At 37.3% G+C, this 18,491-nt stretch overlaps 1 non-coding gene across 1 annotated transcript; it reads left to right on the top strand.

Moving 5' to 3' along the window:
- Positions 1-18,067: 18,067 nt before the first annotated feature.
- Positions 18,068-18,140, top strand: TRNAF-GAA (transfer RNA phenylalanine (anticodon GAA)). The gene has a single exon. It is a non-coding gene; the product is annotated as a tRNA-Phe (tRNA).
- Positions 18,141-18,491: the final 351 nt, after the last annotated feature.

Here is an 18,491-nt window from a genome sequence, read left to right as displayed (position 1 = left end):
TTCTGGGGCTGAAATGTTTGTTTTTTGCTTGGGGGAAAGGGGTTTCTGGTGAGACTGTATCTCAGCTTCTCCTTTCTATCCTTTGCTGTGGAAGCTTTCTCTGTTCATTCAGTTTTCAAGTTTCTTCAGAAGACATTATTCCATAAGCAGTTGTATATTTGTAGTGTCTGTGGGAAAGGATGATTTCAAGTTCTTCCTATGTCACCATCTTGAACGTCTTTCCCCACTTTCACTCTTGAGTTGAGATGGGCCAGAGGTCCCCTTTATAATTTTTATGGGCTGATTTGGAGTTTATTTTCATTAAATAGACATTAATTAATAATTACCAATTGAGTTCCTGAAACATTTTTCCTTCTGGATTTCTATTCTTTTTTCTGCTTGCAATGCTGACAGGTCTTCTAGTTTCTTGCCTTTTAAACCTGCAAGTCCCTTTCTTTTCAAGCAACTCTGTTATGGAAAAAAAATGTTTTAGAAATTCTCCCATGGCCTGCTCCTATCACTAGAAGCTCAATATTCCACATCAATCCAAGTTATAATTCCATGTACTCTCCAGTAGTTTTCAACTAGGTATAGCAGGCTTAAACACTGACTGAGTTGAAATAGCATCTGTTTCCCATCTCTTAAGTATGCTCTCCTGCTCAAATAGTGTTTACAGTAATTAAAAGTCTAGGTCTGTGTCTTCCAATTTCAGACAAGTCTATCCTTCAAGTGAATTCAGCTGAGATTTGCATATATTCTTGGCATCCTCTCTCAATTTGGAATTAGTTGCATTTCATTTAGCAGCTATTATTCATAGATTATGCTGTAGGGTTAGGACTGTCTTTTAGTTTGATTTAAAAAGAAGTATCTTGTTATTATCCTCTTTAATTGCTTTTAGTTGGCATAAATTAAAAGAATAAAGATGTCTTTCCTCAGGCATCTTTGTGCAGAAATCAACAATATTTCAATAATCACTTTACTAATTAAAACAGAGAAATGATATAATTTTATGCATCTATTTAAAGTAGGGGAGGAGTATATTAGCTTTGTATTTAGATTTATTACTTGCTCTACATTACTAACCTATAATTTTCCATTCATTGTAGTAGATACATTGCATATATGTACCGGATATCTAATATAATACTTCAGTCTCAGAATTAAATTTGGTTTATTCTTATTATGTCTTGATTTGGAAGTGAATAAACATCTGTATGTCATATTTGTATTAGTGACTTAAATGAGAGTTTTTTTTTTTATTAAAACATGGTATTAAACATGTTCAGTCAAGTTTAGATTTTTCCTCTAGGAATTCAAAGCAAAATTAATTTATTTGTAGTAGCTTAGAATTTTTAATTGCATGAAGAATCAGATTGTGAATAATATTTAGATGAATTATTTTCAAATTTATTCTTCAGAGAGTTGTGCGAGTTGGCTCTGATATTCCAAATCCTAAATAGAATTTTATTGTAATTTTAGATAAATATTTATATAATTTTCAGTATTCTAACAAATAAAACACACATATTCACATTTGTGCATGAATAATTTAAATCATTGCCAATATTAAATTTAGTCCTAAATGTAATAAACAGACAATTAGAGTTACTTTTGATAGCTTTTCCTGACTTTCTGAGCATTTGGCTGGAAAAGTAGACAATTTAAGCAACCAGGAGCAACATTTCCTTATCGCCATCACTCTAGCTACTCTCCTGCTAAAATGGTGATCCCTTTTCTTTTTTTAAAATGAATTTAAAAAGACATTTGTTTCTTTATTTTTGGCTGCACTGGGCCTTTGTTGCTGCATGTGGGCTTTCTCTAGTTGCCGTCAGCGGGGCCTACTCTCTAGTTCATGGGCTTCTCAGTGTGGTGGCTTCTCTTCTTGAGGATCATGGGCTCTATGGCACGTGGGCTCAGTACTTGTGGCTCACAGGCTTAATTGCTCTACCTCATGTGGAAGCTTCCTGGACCAGGGATCGAACCCATATCCCCTGCACTGGTAGGTGGATTCCTCACCACTGAGCCACCAGGGAAGTCCCAGTGATCCCTTTTCTATCTTTTTTTTTCCCTTCTTGTTTCCTCTTTGTCCTAAGTCTATTGTGTATATGTTTTTGTGCATGTATCTATGGTCCCATGCCTAATCACTTGCTACTCAGTGAATACTAATAATATGCTAACCAGTAATTGTTTATTTAAAGAGGAAGTATGATGTAGCCTGGTTTGGCTCCACCTACCTGCCGGATTGAGCAATTCAATCATTTAAATGTTCTGAACCTCAGTTTTATAAACTGTAAAACCAGAAGATCAGATAATCTCTAATAGCTGCTGCAGTTTTATAATCTTTACTTTCGTAGTAGTTTTCATGATCTAGTCTTGTTTGAGTCTCACATAAAAGCAGCTGAAGATTATTTATGACCTGGTAAATAAGACACAGAGGAGGGACTGGAAACGTACTCTCCCGTTATACTTGTAAAGAATCCTTTATACCCCTCTTTTTTACCCCATGGCTCATGTGTAAATGATATCCATTACTTAAAATTTCATAAGCAAAGACCATCTGGTCTTTATAAATGCTGTTCCTGCTTTACCAAATATTGATAAATTGTGCAGCTTTGTGCTGCCAAATACTTAGGCCTCTTTGTCATGGCTTCATACCAATTTCAAAATGAATATTGAATATAATTATTTAGGGATGAAAGAGTAATAGTAAATAAAACCATATGCTTACTATTAAAGCGTTTTATTTGAATAACTCTTAGTAGCATATTTTCAAAACTTGGTCCACTTGTAATACTGAATGAGTCCCATTTTCATTTGATTCCTGAGACTATAACTCTTGGGCAATAAGCCCATCTGTATTAATGGTCCAGGCTGAATTGAGCTTGATTAGTATTTGAAATTGATTCTGTCCAGATACCAGATGGCCCAAGTTGGTATTTTATTTGTCACTTTTAAAGGAAAAACATTTTTTTTTCCCACTAGGAAAGAACAGATTCAAGATGATGACTGTTCTCCCCTAGGTTTACAAACAATTACTGAATATTTGTGTCTGCTTAGATGGTTTCAACAGGACTCATAGTTGACTGATGACTCTACTCCAGCTTTTCACACACTGAATTGTTCTTTCAGTCATGCGGCATCTTTAGATTTTACCTTTTATTCTTATATATTTTAAAAGTCTAGTTTCATAACTAAAATACTTCAGCAAGTCCATGCTCTGACTGTATTAGTGACCTGTCTTTTAGAGAACACAGTGAAGAGTCACTGGCTTATTGACTAGAGTGGAGGATTTACAAAATGGATGGTGGAAGGTAACATGAGGACAACTAATGACAAGTTTTTGAAACTAAGCTAAAGAATCTAGATTTTTTTTTCCAGTGTAGCATATAGAAAGTCTTCAAGAATAGTTTTCAACAGGAAAGTGTGAGAGAAGAGCTGGAAATAGGAGTGGAGAAAATGGGGTGATCAGGATTTCTGTTTGGCATGTGGCTGTGACAAAGCAAAAGAAGGGATGGATAAGAGCTCCTCTGATAAAAGAATGAATGTCAGATATGACATGGGTGATGAGGGGGCAGGGCTGCCATCTGGGCTCTTCACCCCCAGCAAAAATACGCAAAACTTGGACCTCCCTTTCCACAAGTTCCTGCAGGCATTTTGAAGGAAGTGTTGAAAACTTAACAATGAAACGTGAAACAGTGAAAGAGGCAGTCATTTTCCTTCTGACCCCAAATAAAAATATTTAAGTGGGAAGTTGTTGTATAACATAAGGAGCTCAACCTGATGCTCTGTGATCACTTAGAAGGTTGGAATGAGGTAGGCAGTGAGAGGGAGGTTCAGGATGGTGTGGACATATGTGTACCTATGGTGATTCATGTTGTATGGCAGAGACCAATACAACATTGTAAAGCAATTATCCTCCTGTTGAAAATAAAAAAAAAATTTCAAGTGGATGCAGAGAGTTAGAATTCTTTCTTTCAAGCAAGATGAGATTCATATTCATGATTTATCCCCAAATACCTTCCTAATTCTTTTTATAAAATTCTCAAATTTTTCTAAAATAAAATACACAAATGAAGAAACCTATTTGGATATACTCTTAAAAATTCCAGAACATACATTTTTGCCCCTCATACCACTTCTTCACTAAGGTGAAATAGCATCGTATAGGGCTTGGAATCTGTTTTACTTCACACGAAGGGGTCTGACGTATAAAAGAGATAATGGGCCATAGAGTCAACATTAACCCGTGAAGAAAAGTAAATGAAATTGGAAGATCTGTGAGCAGAGAACGAGGAATAGATAGAAGAATGGATATTGAAAGTCTCATGATATTGATGGGAAAGTGCAACATAAGACTGGATAGGGAAAATTCATTGATATGGGGCTACTCATCATTAACTCAAGGTTAAATATTTTGGTAAGAATATCTGGGCTTCTCAGGTGGCTCAGTGGTAGAGAATCCATCTGCCAACACAGGAGTTGCAGTTTCAATCCCTGGATCAGGAAGATCCCCTGGAGAAAGAAATGGCAACCCACTCCAGTATTCTTGGTCGAAAAATCCCAAGGATGGAGGAGTTTGGCATGCTACAGTGGGGTCACAAAGAGTCAGACACGACTTAGTGAATAAACAACAACAAAAATATATCGAGTTGTTTTAATTGTTTGCTGAGATGAACATTGAGTTTAATGACATATTAATAGAGATGCTAGAATTTTCTTGGAAAATTATTATAGAAGTGGACAGAAGGTACAGAGAAGGTAGAAACATTGGAATGCATTTGTTGTGTAATATCTAAGAAATCTTTGAATAGTCAGTGTAAAATATACACTAGATTTGGAAGACTTAATATGAAAAAAAAAAAAAAGACAGACTTCTTTCAAACCTAAAATTTCAACAACAGGGGAGATGAAAAATCACAGTCCTACTGCCCTCTAGTGCACAGAGAGAGAAGAATGCCCGAGCACTTAACAGCAGAAAAGAAGCTTTGGGGAAATTTAGTTCAACACTGTGGCTCAGCTGGTAAAGAATCTGCCTGCATTGCGGAAGAACTGGGTTCAATTCCTGGGTTGGGAAGATCTGGAGAAAGAAAAGGCTACCCAATCCAGTACTGTGGCCTGGAGAATTCCATGGACTGTATGTCCATGGGGTCACAAAGGAGTCGGACAGGACTGAGCGACGTTCACGTTCTAACATTAGGTGATTTATGAAATGCTTAAAGGGAGTCAAAAAATTTACCTTGTGATTACTTTGGTGTTGGCAAACTATTTTTATTACCACGTTTCCTAAATATGAGTAAATATAAGATAGTACACTTATACATTCCTATAAAATTTTACAAATTAATAAAACAAATAAAGTTTTATGGGTAATTCAGATAAATTACACCCATATGAAGGATTACATATAACATTAATATAATAGATGTACTTCTTTTGCTAAAGCTAAATTTTGGCTCAAACCTGGAAATAGTCCTGAATCTTACTATGCATGTTTGTTTCTGTCTTAGGCATATTCATATTGTCCATGCTAATATATAGCACAACAAGTCTCACTTCACCTACAAGATGCACAAATGTGGAATGGATATAGACATGTGGAGGGGAACCTGCAGAAGGTAAAAGGAATCTTTAAAGTTAATACTGTTGATAGTTTTCTCAGGAAAACCTGAAGCAGAACTACAACTTGTTTACTTCTTAACTGCTATTTTCTACCCTGAATAAAAAATAATTATTTATGCATTCCTATTATGGGGCTTCCTTTGTGCCTCCACTGGTAAAGAATATGCCTGCAATGTGGGAGACCTGGGTTCTATTCCTGGGTTGGGAAGATCCCCTGGAAAAGGGAAAGGCTGCTCACTCCAGTATTCTGGCCTGGAGAATTCCATGGACAGTATAGTCCATGGGGTGGCAAAGAGTCAGACGCAACTGAGCGACTTTTATTTTCACTTTCATGTAATTTTTATTGATTTTATTATTAGAAAGTCCTCTATCCTGAGACATGATTTTTACCTACTTTCCCATTAATTATAAAACTGTTCATTAAGATTTCACATTTCACTCTATAGTTCCAGCTCCAGTTTATTTTAGCAGATTGAATACAGTGGATTACACGATTTTCTCCCATGTAAATAAACTTTTCTTTCTCCGGCCATTTTGCTTATGATTATTTTATTATTCGTGAAATACTAGTACCTACTTTATCAAAATTTACATATTTGTATATGTTAACAGGGGCATCCCAGGTGGCTCAGTGGTAAAGAATCTGCCTGTCAATGCAGGAGATGCAGGAGATGTAGTTTTGAACCCTGGGCCAGGAAGATCCCTTGGAGGAGGAAGTGGCAACCCACTTTAGTATTCTTGTCTGGGAAATCCCATGGACAGAAGGGCTTGGCAGGCTGCAGATCATGGGGTCACAAAAGAGTTGGACACGACTTATCGACTAAAACAACAGTATGTTAACAACAGTTTCTCTGATATCCATACCATTTTCTATTATTTTTTTTATAAAATTCTTAAAGAGCAGAAAGTAAACTGTAAGGAATAGTGCAAAGAATATCTGAGTGTTTAGTGCTCGCTTTTGCCAAGTCTTAATGTATAGGACTCCTCCAGGTCTTATTCCTCATTTTCTTTGAAGGTGGTGACCTATTCCAGCTACTACTGTAAAGTAACAAACCAACCTAAACTTAGTGGTATGAACAACAACTATTTTGTATTTATGGATTCTGTGTATCAGAAACTGGGAAAAGCCTCAGTGGGGATGTCTGAACTCTGTTCCATCATGTTTGGAGCTCAGCTGGGAAGATTTGGGGCCTGAGGGTGACTATGAGAGTCTGAAATCATTTGAAGGTTTCTTCACTCATGTTTGGTGGTTGATGCTGGCTGTCAGCTGAGACCTTAGCTGGGTCTCTATATGACCTGACGTCCCTCCAAGTAATAGTATGAGCCTCTTTACAAGCTGGTGACTGGGTTGTAAGAGCACGTATACTCAAAGCACAGGCAAAAACGTGACACTTCTAATATTTTATTTCACAAGTCCTGTGGAGTCACTAAGTACTCCGTTGGTTAAGTTTTACCCGTAATTGTGGTGAGGGGACACAGACCCTCCACTCAGTGAGGAAAATGACAAGGTCCCACGTGAGGAGAACAAGTGGACTGGGAGGTATTCTTGGGGTCACTGCTGGAATATACCATCTACTGCAGTATCACTTCTTTGAATTTGATACATTTTCCCGTGTGTTCTTAAAATTTTTCTGTATATGAATGAAGAAATGAAACTACAATACAGTTTTGTGTGCTTTCAAACTTCATGTGAATGCTATATATACAATTATTGGTGGGTTTTCCCACCAATGTTTTTAAGATTGATACAGATCGATATATGTAGCTCTTCATTTAACTTAAATATAACATCCTTTTGTGTAACTTTTTCACAGCTTATTTGTTCACACTTTCGCTGGTAGACATGTAACTGTAGCTTGCTTGGAGAATCTCATAGACAGAGGAGTCTCGAGGCTACAGCCCAGAGGATTGCAAAGAGTAAGACATGACTGAGTGACTGTGTACCCATGCATACTGGATACTATGTATTTTACAGTATTGCCAATCTGATCTTCAAAAGTTGTGCTACTTCACACTCTTAGCAACAGATGTGAGGATTAGTTTGTTTTTGGTTGGAAAGTAACAAAAATTCATGATAGAAAACATAGACAAAAAGAGATTACTGACTAAATCATGAAATAGAAGGAAAAGTCAAATAACACAACCAAGTCTGAATAAAGATAGAAACCAAGTCTGAGGTTTGGAATGTCAGAACCAGGAACTAATGGTTGTTTTTTCTTGATAATTCTTTTATGGTGGCAAATTTATTTATTTGCTTATATAACACACACTTAGCAGTTTTAAAATATACAGCTCTGTGGCATTCATGGTATTTAACAGCCATCAGTGATACCTAGCGTCAGAACATCATCCCAAAGGAAACCCCTACCCATCAAGCAGTTACTCCCCTTACTTCTTCTCCCTACCAACTCCTGCCAACCCCTAATCTGCTTTCTACTTCATGGATCAGCATATTCTGCTCATTTTGTATAAATGGAATCAGACAATATGTAGTCTTCTGTGTTTGGCTGCTTTAAGTTAGCATAATATTTTCAAGCTTAATCTGTGTTTTAGCATGCATCACTATTTTGTTCCTTTGCATGACTGAATAATATTTTACTTTATAGATATACCACATTTTATTTATTCATTCATTGTTTGAAAGACATTGAAGTTGCTACCATGGTCTTCTTTTTAAAGGGCTGCCATTAGAAGGATGGAGGTTATCAGTCACCTCCATTTAAAACCACACACCTGCCTAAAGTACATATTCTTGGGGAAGTCAGTCTCATGGACCTACCTTAGGCCATGTCTGTAGCTCTCTCAGTGGAGAGTGAGATCCTGTGAGTGATTCTTTGAGATTTACATGAAGTCAAGAGAGTGGATTTGTATTGAAAACCCTCAAAAAAAGTAGAAAGCAAAAAGAATTAAGAACTGATGTTCATTTTGTGTCTCATAGACATTTTATCTAAAGGAATTTCCTCCAGTTTTCTAGCATGTTGATAGTATTCTATCATCATGTGATTATGATGATAATTTGCTTACTGTATTCTCTGCAGCTAATTTAAGTGGGATTTGGGGTGTGGGGGACAGTGATGCCAAGGCTCTGATGATTAAATGTTTAAAAGTTATGATCTAATTATTTACAAAAAATAGTGATGACCTGTAAACTACATCTGTCTAGAAAAGGGACAGATGGTCCCTAAATGATCCTGGAAACCAAGGATTCCTCTGGAAACAAGAATGCAGGCAGCTAACTTCAAAGATGTGAAGATTCAGGTGAAAATTTTGACCCCGGTGTAGCTGTGCTGTACTTGTGCTGAGGGGCAAACAGCTGTGGGATTTTATAGCAGGTAGAATTAGGTTATGTATAAGGAAGAAATGTCTTTAACAACTGAAAATGACCAGCAAAGGAATGAGATAGCTGCTATAGGGAATATTTAGTGAGGGCCGATGGTGATCACAGTAATGAAAATTCCATTATTTGTAGGGAATTATGTGTCTCTCGGATTCTCATCAACTCAACAATTCCAGTATGTCAGATGACAGTTGGTTAGGGTTTCCTTGCCTATTTACTCCCTGGTGACTCAGACAGTAAAGAATCTGCTTGCAGTGTGGGAGACCTGGGTTTGATCCCTGGTTGGGAAGATCCCCTGGAGTAGGAACAGCTACCCACTCTAGTATTCTGGCCTGGAGAATTCCATGGACAGAGGAGCCTATATGTAGCCTACATGACAGGCTGCAGTCTATGGCGCTGCAAAGAGTTGGACATGACTGAGCAACTTTCGCTTTCACTGGCTATTTACAGATCTTTTTAAAATGGTGCTGGGAAATCCCTGGCAGTCCAGTGGTTAGGACTCAGTGCTTCCCCTGCAGGGGGCATTGGGTTCATCCCTAGTCTGGGAACTAATATCCTGTAAGTTGGCAGTGTGTCCCCCCCTCCAGAAAAAACATCTACTTCTGTTCTATTGACTATGGCAAAGCCTTTGACTGTGTGGATCACAACAAACTGTGGAAAATTCTTAAAGAGATAGGAATACCAGATCATCTGACCTGCTTCTTGAGAAATCTGTATGCAGGTCAGGAAGCAACAGTTAGAACTGGACATGGAACAACAGACTGGTTCCAAATAGGAAAAGGAGTACATCAGGCTATATATTGTCACCCTGCTTATTCAGCTCATATGCAGAGTACATCATGAGAAATGCTGGGCTGGAGGAAGCACAAGCTGGAATCAAGATTGCCGGGAGAAATATCAATAACCTCAGATATGCAGATGATACCACACTTATGGCAGAGAGTGAAGAAAGAGCCTCTTGAAAGTGAAAGAGGAGAGTGAAAAAGTTGGCTTAAAACTCAACATTCAGAAAACGAAGATCATGGCATCCGGTCCCATCACTTCATGGCAAATAGATGGGGAAACAGTGGAAACAGTGAGAGACTTTATTTTTAGGGGGCTCCAAAATAACTGCAGATGGTGACTGTAGTCATGAAATTAAGACACTTGCTCCTTGGAAGAAAAGCTATGTCCAACCTAGACATCATATTAAAAAGCAAAGACATTACTTTGCCAACAAAGGTCCATCTAGTCAAAGCTATATTTTTTCCAGTAATCATGTATGGCTGTGAGAACTGGACTGTAAAGAAAGCTGAATGCCAAAGAATTGATACCTCTGAACCGTGATGCTTGAGAAGACTCTTAAGAGTCTCTTGGACTGGAAGGAGATTCAACCAGGCAATCCTAAAGGAAATCAGTCCTGAATATTCATTGGAAGGACTGATGCTGAGGCTGAAGCTCCAATACTTTGGCCACCTGATGTGAAGAGTTGACTCATTGGAAAAGACCCTGATGCTGGGAAAGATTGAAGGCAGGAGGAAAAGGGCACAACAGAGGGTGAGATGGTTGGATGGCATTACTGACTTGATGGAGATGAGTTTGAGTAAGCTCCGGGAATTGGTGAAGGACAGGAAAGCCTGGTATGCTGCAGTCCATGGAGTTGCAAAGAGTCGGATACGACTGAGTGACTGAACTGAACTGAACTGAGGAAAACAGCATATAATTCCTTAGGATCAAGGCTGTCAACTTACGTCTGGCTTAGGCATTAATGTTGAATTGCTGAAACTTTGTAATTTCACTTATTTTTTCTAGACTACTGAAACAGTAACCTCTTATTTAATAAAATTTCAAGATCAGACTTATGAAAAACCATTATAAAATAAATCTAGCTTGTGGTATATTTTTAAAAGTTAAAGTGAAGTATGTTTTAGGAGCTTACAAAGCAAATTTCATTCTTAATTCGTAAGAATGTTTGTTGAGCACCTATTAAGGGCAGGCACAATGATAAACACATGGTCTGTACCTTTAAGCAGTTCACTGGAAAACTTTATATATGAATGAGTAATCTTCATATGCTGTCTGGCAGTCCAAGGAGGGATGAATTAACTGTAAAGAGAAAACTTCCCAGAGGAAATGGTAATTTACATGCATTGAAGAATGAGAAGTTACCCACAAGAATTAGTAGAGACACAGTCATTCCAAGTAAAAGGAACACAGGATCAATACAGTTAATGTGACATATTTGAAGGCAGTATACAAATTGATAAGGTTTTAGTAAAAATGTGAAAGGAGAACAGTGGAGATGAGGCAGATAGGAGCCGAATCATGAAGACCTTTGTATGCTATTTTAATAAGACTAAATTTCATTTCTTTAAAGTCCATGAGAAGCCTATCAATTACTGAAGTTTATGTTATTACCAAAGATGTAACAATAAAATTATAAAGCGTCTGGGATGTTAGGTAACAATGAACAAGCTCTGTAAAAAAGCACAGGCCCTATTGGGGATAAGAAAATGATGATGACCTAAAGAAGGGAGGGAGACAGCTTCCTAACTACCGTACATTGAGGTCAGTTCAGTTCAGTTCAGTTGCTCAGTCGTGTCTGACTCTTTGGGACCCCATGAACTGAAGCACGCCAGGCCTCCCTGTCCATCATCAACTCCCGGAGTCCACCCAAACCCATGTCCATTGAGTCAGTGATGCCATCCAACCATCTCATCCTCTGTCGTCCCCTTCTCCTCCTGCCTTCAATCTTTCCCAGCATCAGGGTCTTTTCTAATGAGTCAGCTCTTTGCATCAGATGGCCAAAGTATTGGAGTTTCAGCTTCAACATCAGTAAGGGACTCTCAAGAGTCTTCTCCAACACCACACTTCAAAAGCATCAATTCTTTGGCAATCAGCTTTTTTTATAGTCCAACTTTCACATCCATAAATGACCACTGGAAAAACCATAGCCTTGACTAGACAGACCTATGTTGACAAAGTAATGTCTCTGCTTTTTAATATGATGTCTAGGTTGGTCATAACTTTCCTTCCAAGGAGCAAACGTCTTTTAATTTCATGGCTGCAATCATCATCTGTAGTGATTTTGGAGCCCAGAAAAAAAAAAAGTCAGCCACTGTTCCTACTGTTTCCCCATCTATTTGCCATGAAGTGATGGGGCCAGATGCCATGATCTTAGTTTTCTGAATGTTGAGCTTCAAGCCAACTTTTTCACTCTCCTCTTTCACTTTCATCAAGAGGCTCTTTAGTTCTTCTTCACTTTCTGCCATAAGGGTCGTGTCATCTGCATATCTAAGGTTATTGATATTTCTCCCTGCAATCTAGATTCCAGCTTGTGCTTCCTCCAGCCCAGCATTTCTCATGATGTACTCTGCATATAAGTTGAATAAGCAGGATGACAATATACAGCCTTGACATACTCCTTTTCCTATTTGGAACCAGTCTGTTGTTCCATGTCCAGTTCTAACTGTTGCTTCCTGAACTGTATTACAGGTTTCTCAGAGGCAGGTCAGGTGGTTGGTATTCCCATCTCTTTCAGAATTTTCCACAGTTTATTGTGATCCATATTGAGGTCAGAGAATACAATTTGCCTATTCAGAGAATATTTGCCTATTATAACTTTCAATGTTAACTGCCATGATATTGTCAGAATAGAGCATAATACACTTCCTTAACTATCCTCAAATTAGGTTAAAAACAATTTAGGTTTAGAATATGGGAGTATGACATACAGAGTAACATATTGGAGAATGAATATAATAGAGAACTCATATTACAGATTTTTCATGCTAAAAGGAAAAATGGTTCATTTATTCTGTGAAAGTAGAAGCAAACAATTTGATTGTTGTTTCTATTTAATGAATTTATAGTCTAGAGGGAAAATTAAAGAGATTACTAGCAAAATAATTGAATCTTTATATTAAGTTTAAACTTCATAGATATGCAAAAAATCCCACAAAAATTGCAATAGGAAATTGAAGCTGGTTCTATTTAGAATACATGTTTGTAAGTTAGGTATGTATTTTACAATGCCTAATGTGAGGTATCAGTCCATCAAAAGATAGTAGTAAAAATTGGTGATTATTTTGATGGTAGAAATAGAACATTTTATACAATTAGTTAACATAGAAACAGTGCACCACAAATATGGATTTTTTTCTTAGACTAAACATTTACTAAATTTATTAATTAAACATAATAAAATTAAAGTGTGATTGTTAGTGGGGCAAAAGTTGTTGAATAATGCCATCTAAAAATACATTCAGTTGAAATAAAACTACCTCAGAGTTATGATGTTGCTTTTGACTCTCCCCAATTTATTAAAAAATGAAAACTCTGTTTGCTGACCATTAGAAATTATGCTTTCATCACTGCTGGAAGATGTGTTTTCATTACAAGTAGTAGGTAATAAAATGGAAAGCTAATTTAGTTGAAAATTATTTTCACAGTAACTCCATTTAAGTGGAGAGAAAGAATAATTTATCTTTTAAAAAGGGAAATTAATATTAGTAAATTATATATTATTCTTAATTGCAACATGTCAAAGAAATAAAAAAAATATGTTTCATTTTTTGTAATAAAAGACTCTTTTGATAGAAACACCAGCCATGCATTGTTCTAATACAATAATGGCTAACACAATATGGGAGCATTGTGAACTAGGGGAGGTATGTGCTAGGATCATAGCTTTTCAGTTTTCATTTGCCTTCCAACAAATACCCAATGACAGGATTTCTCCTACTTGCCTAGGGTTTGATCCAGACCCATTCTTCCCAGTTCTGTTCTGCTCTCTGTGTCAGGAAGGCTGACTCACATAAGGTGTGGATCTCAAGCTCCCTGTTGAGAAGGGTTATGGTAAGTTTGCACTTTAGCCAGAAATCAGAAGGCAGCAGAAAGGGAGAAGAAAGGGATAAAACGTCCCAGGTGTACATACATGTCTGGAGCATAAGTGGCGCCAGATCCTTGTGGAAAGGAGTGACACGGTTCTACGTTCTCCCAGGTGGCAGCATCCCTTGGGTTTCTCCTACACCGTCTCACCCGTTTGTCTCTTCCATTTACATTAGTAGTGGCTTCTTGCTATTGACAATCTCTGGAGTTGCTTCACTGTTCCCTCTATAAACCTGAATAATTAATTTTATGCATTAAATACTTTTTGTTATAATTACTCTTTCCTTAGACCCCAACTAAATCAGATCCTCATTCCTCCCAAATTTCTTTCCCTTCCCCAAAAGTACATAAGAAAGGAAAAGCAAGAGATAATGTCCTTGGAACAGAAAGAAACCATCTCAGCATGAGAGAGGAATAGAATTATGATGAGATGGCATTTAAATATTTGAACATTGTATAGTGTCTGACATAGGAATAGTCTTGTCCTGCCCCAAGGAGGCTATAGGTGATGAGAGCACTCCTTTTCATATACAATGACAACAGCTCCCAAGCTTCCTCCCTCAGACTGGGGGCCTTGGAGAGTTTTATCAGGGCAGAGACTATGTCTTTTTTGGTAACTCTTGCCAATGAAAGGGGTCTTTGATACTATTACAGTGGAGGGAGATTTAACTTCTCTTCATCCTTTGGATAATGTGAAAGATAATGATCCATCCTGAACAACGTTACAGGGGCCAAATGAGGGCAACATATGCCCAAAGCCAAGATGGGATTAGCACTGTGATTTTACTGAAAGAATGCTGGAGGCTGGGTCACAAAAGGAGATCACCACTGACTTTGAATGAGAACAGATTATTACATTTCCACACATAATATCTGTCTCTGAGACAAGAGAGAGAAAAGCAAGCAATTCAGGCTGCTTTTTATTACAACTGAAGTTGATGACGGTGTTTCTGAAAATATGATGGTAATTCTGAAAATATGGAAATACTGTATAAAGTGCTAGGTATGAACAAGATGGGAAGAGGACACTCTAAGAACAACAGCGGGTAAAAGCCAGTTCAGCAGTTTTATTTTTTCTCTGTCTGTGGCTTTTCTAGTAAAAAAGAAAAGCTGAGCTAAGCAAGACATATGTATAGTGAAATTTTCCATCCCTTAGACAGAGAATCCATACCTTATGCTTGAAATCTGTGAATCCAAAACGAGAGTAAAGAGGATGAAATTTTGAGGACCAATAGGAGTAAATCAGATTTAGGCATTATCAGGCATCATTTAGGGACCATATTTTCATTATATGAAAAAACTTTAACAATTCACACACAAAATTATTTGGATTGAGAAAACAGGTGAATAATGAACATTTTGTACCCCCATTGATGTATTTGTAAAATAAGGCTGTGTGCATGCTAAGTCGCTTCAGTCGTGTCCAACTCTTTGTGACCCTGTGGACTGTAGCCTGCCAGGCTCCTCTATCCATGAGATTCTTCAGGCAAGAGTACAGGAGTGGGCTGCTGTTTCCTTCTCCAGGGGATCTTCCTGACCCAGAGATGGAACCCACGTTTCTTGTGTCTCCTGCATTGGCAGGCAGGTTCTTTACCACTAACATCACCTGGGAAGCCCAAAATAAAGCTAAGACATGATATAATATGAAACAGGGATAATAACATGGATGTAACAAATAGTACAGATATACAAATAGTAGAACAAGATATAATTGGATGAGACTTTTAATAAAACATCTTTTGTAATATTTTAGATGTACTTGTGGTAATGATTTCAAATACTGGATCACCTGTGAGTGATTCATCTGGGTATGAAATTTTCAGATAGTCATTAGATATACTTTCAAAAGCATTGCTTTGCCATATTCCTTCATTTGTCTTATTCTTAAAATAGCATATTCTTTTCTTGTAATATCATAATATCTTGTTGGAGACCTCTGAGGTACTTTATCATGCTACCCCACACACTACCTATGATACCATAGAGTACAAATAAATAAATGAATATAAGGTATTACTATGATTGGTTTAAAACACTCTAAAAACTTTAGGTCATGGCTATGTAACTTCAAAACATGAATATTATATTAATTCCAAATTCACAGCTATAATTTCACAGTTGCTTAAAAATTTAAGGTACATTTTTATTCCGCTCAATGAACTACCTAGGTAGACATGTGAGCTATGATTTGTTGGTTGGAAGATTTCAATTATAGTAAAGGTAATTGTATTTCTTTCTGAAATAAACTTTCATTCTCTGGGTAATTACATTTTGAATGAAAAGAAAATATCAAAACCTTGGGTTACCCTGAAGATCTACTTTTCTTGGTACTTAATCAATTTGGCCACATGATGGCACCAAAGGGTAGGAAATTACTTTTTTGAATTCCCATTTACTTACTGAATTGCAATTAAAAAAATGAATAAGACTGACAAACAACAATCGAATATGCTAAACCTTGCCTGTGAGGAAGGTTTGGGAGTTGGTGCCAGTTTTGGGTATGTCCCCTTTGGTGTATAGACGTTTACAGCCACCCTGCTACTTTTCTCTGTGTAAGACATTTTCTCTCCTTTTTCTTAAATTATTTTGCCCCCTTTCCCTTCTTCCAGTTCATGTCAGTTACAGCCAGGAAAAGTGCTGATGAAAAAACAAATTTTCTAGATCTTACTATAACAATAAATGAGTGTCTGTTAACTCTGGACGATACAGGCTTAGCAAAGGTCAACAAGAAGACTACTGTGAAGGAAATATATATCATAAAATAGAACAAAAATACCCTTTGAGGTGATTTCTCACTCATTTTTCCAATTTCTTAGAGAATCGAAATTTAGAATCTAATTTGACACCATAATAAATCTTACTTAAGATTAATGGCAGCAATCTCAGCTGTTGTCTTATATTTCTCATTGGTAGATGAGACATAGTTAATGCGTGCGTTCAAGTGAATGCCCTGCTGTGTGTGCACCTCCATATATCAAACCTGTGCTCCAGGTTCTGTTACACACCAAGAGGGAATAAAATAAATGCAAGACGTGTTCCTTTTCCCTTCAAAGATACTTGTTATCCAGCTCCAGTGAAAATATCAGTACATCTAAAAATAACTAATATTAACAGTAGGCAACAATTTGAAGGTCTTGAATATTAGGATACAAGAATAGTACAAACTGGCTTTTGGTTAAGCAAACACTTAAAATGCTATATAATGAATTTTCCCCAAAAAATGTAAAACAAAAACACATTTTAAGATGAGCAATTTACGTTTTGTTACACAACCTTTTTATAACCTGCAATTGGCTCTGTTGAGGTATGGAATACAAAGACTTTTACATGATAACTCTATTTCCTCAGTTTTCGTAATCTCTTGGGTTAGTACAAAGCATCACAAAAATAGATTGTAACACAGCACCCCATCTTCTTTCTAGTTTCTGTGGGATTGGGGGCCCTCTCACAGTGTTTTTTTCCCACCTCCTATCTATAGCATCTCTCTTGTCTGCTCACAACCAACATTAAGTAAAAAATGAGCTACTTTTCTGGCCCCAAAGCCATCTGGGATAGCTTGCTCAGAAGTACCCTCTGTTTTCATGTACTAAGTATTGAACTTCTTTGTTTTACTCGTATAGTCCTTGCAATAAATAAAACATTCATTAATGAAATTTGTGAAAAACAGAATAATTATTTGCTCCTGGTTTCTTATCAAACCTTGCATTTGTAAATTTTCAAATTCTCTCACTTCCTAAAATTCCCAAGATTCTTGAGTTTGTGCTGGGGGACCATCCGAGAAGCTTTATCTCGGATCAAGTCACTTTCTGGATCAAGTCTGGCTCTGAACTAGATTTTCCTTTTACATTCCTTCTCTGTTCAATGCAGTGCCTGGGTAGCTAAGAGAGGAGCTTGGTTTCTCAATAGCCTGAACACCTTCATTTTGGAGGGTTTGTGAGTTAGGTCTTAGCCTCTAAATTACCATATCCATGAGGCTTATTGGCATTCTGTTTAAAATCAATTTAAGTCGTGACCGACTCTTTGCAATCAGTTTGCCCAAGTATATGTATATCTGGTTGTCTGCTCTCTCTCTTTCTCTCTACACACACACACACACACACACACACACACACACACACACACAGGCACACAAAGAGAGAGATTTTCCTTGAGTTAGGATGGGGTTATGTCCTAATAGACTGATTGTTAACTTGAAAATATTGTAAGTTGAAAATGGATTTAATACATCTGACCTACTGAACAACATAATTAATTATCAGGGTTTCCCTGATAGCTCAGTTGGTAAAGAATCTGCCTGAAATGCAGGAGACCCCAGTTCGATTCCTGGGTCAGGAAGATCTCCTGGAGAAGGGATAGGCTACCCATTCCAGTATTCTTGGGCTTCCCTTGTGGTTCAGCTGGTAAAGAATCCACCAGCAATGCAGGAGATCTGGGATAGACCCCTGGGTTAGGCATGATCCCCTGGAGAAGGGAAAGACTACCCACTCCAGCATTCTGATCTGGAGAATTCCACAGACTGTATAGTGCATGGGGTTGCAAAGAGCTGGACACAAATGAGTGACTTTCACTTTCACTTTATTTCAACCTACCTCATATCACAATTAATAGCTTAGCCAAACCTACCTTAAATGTGCTCAGAACACTTACATTAGCCTATGGTTGAACAAAATCATGTTAACATAATACC

This window comes from Ovis canadensis, chromosome 9 (assembly GCF_042477335.2).
Source record: "Ovis canadensis isolate MfBH-ARS-UI-01 breed Bighorn chromosome 9, ARS-UI_OviCan_v2, whole genome shotgun sequence".
Classification (NCBI taxonomy): domain Eukaryota; kingdom Metazoa; phylum Chordata; class Mammalia; order Artiodactyla; family Bovidae; genus Ovis; species Ovis canadensis.
This window is presented reverse-complemented; position numbering and strand designations above follow the sequence as displayed.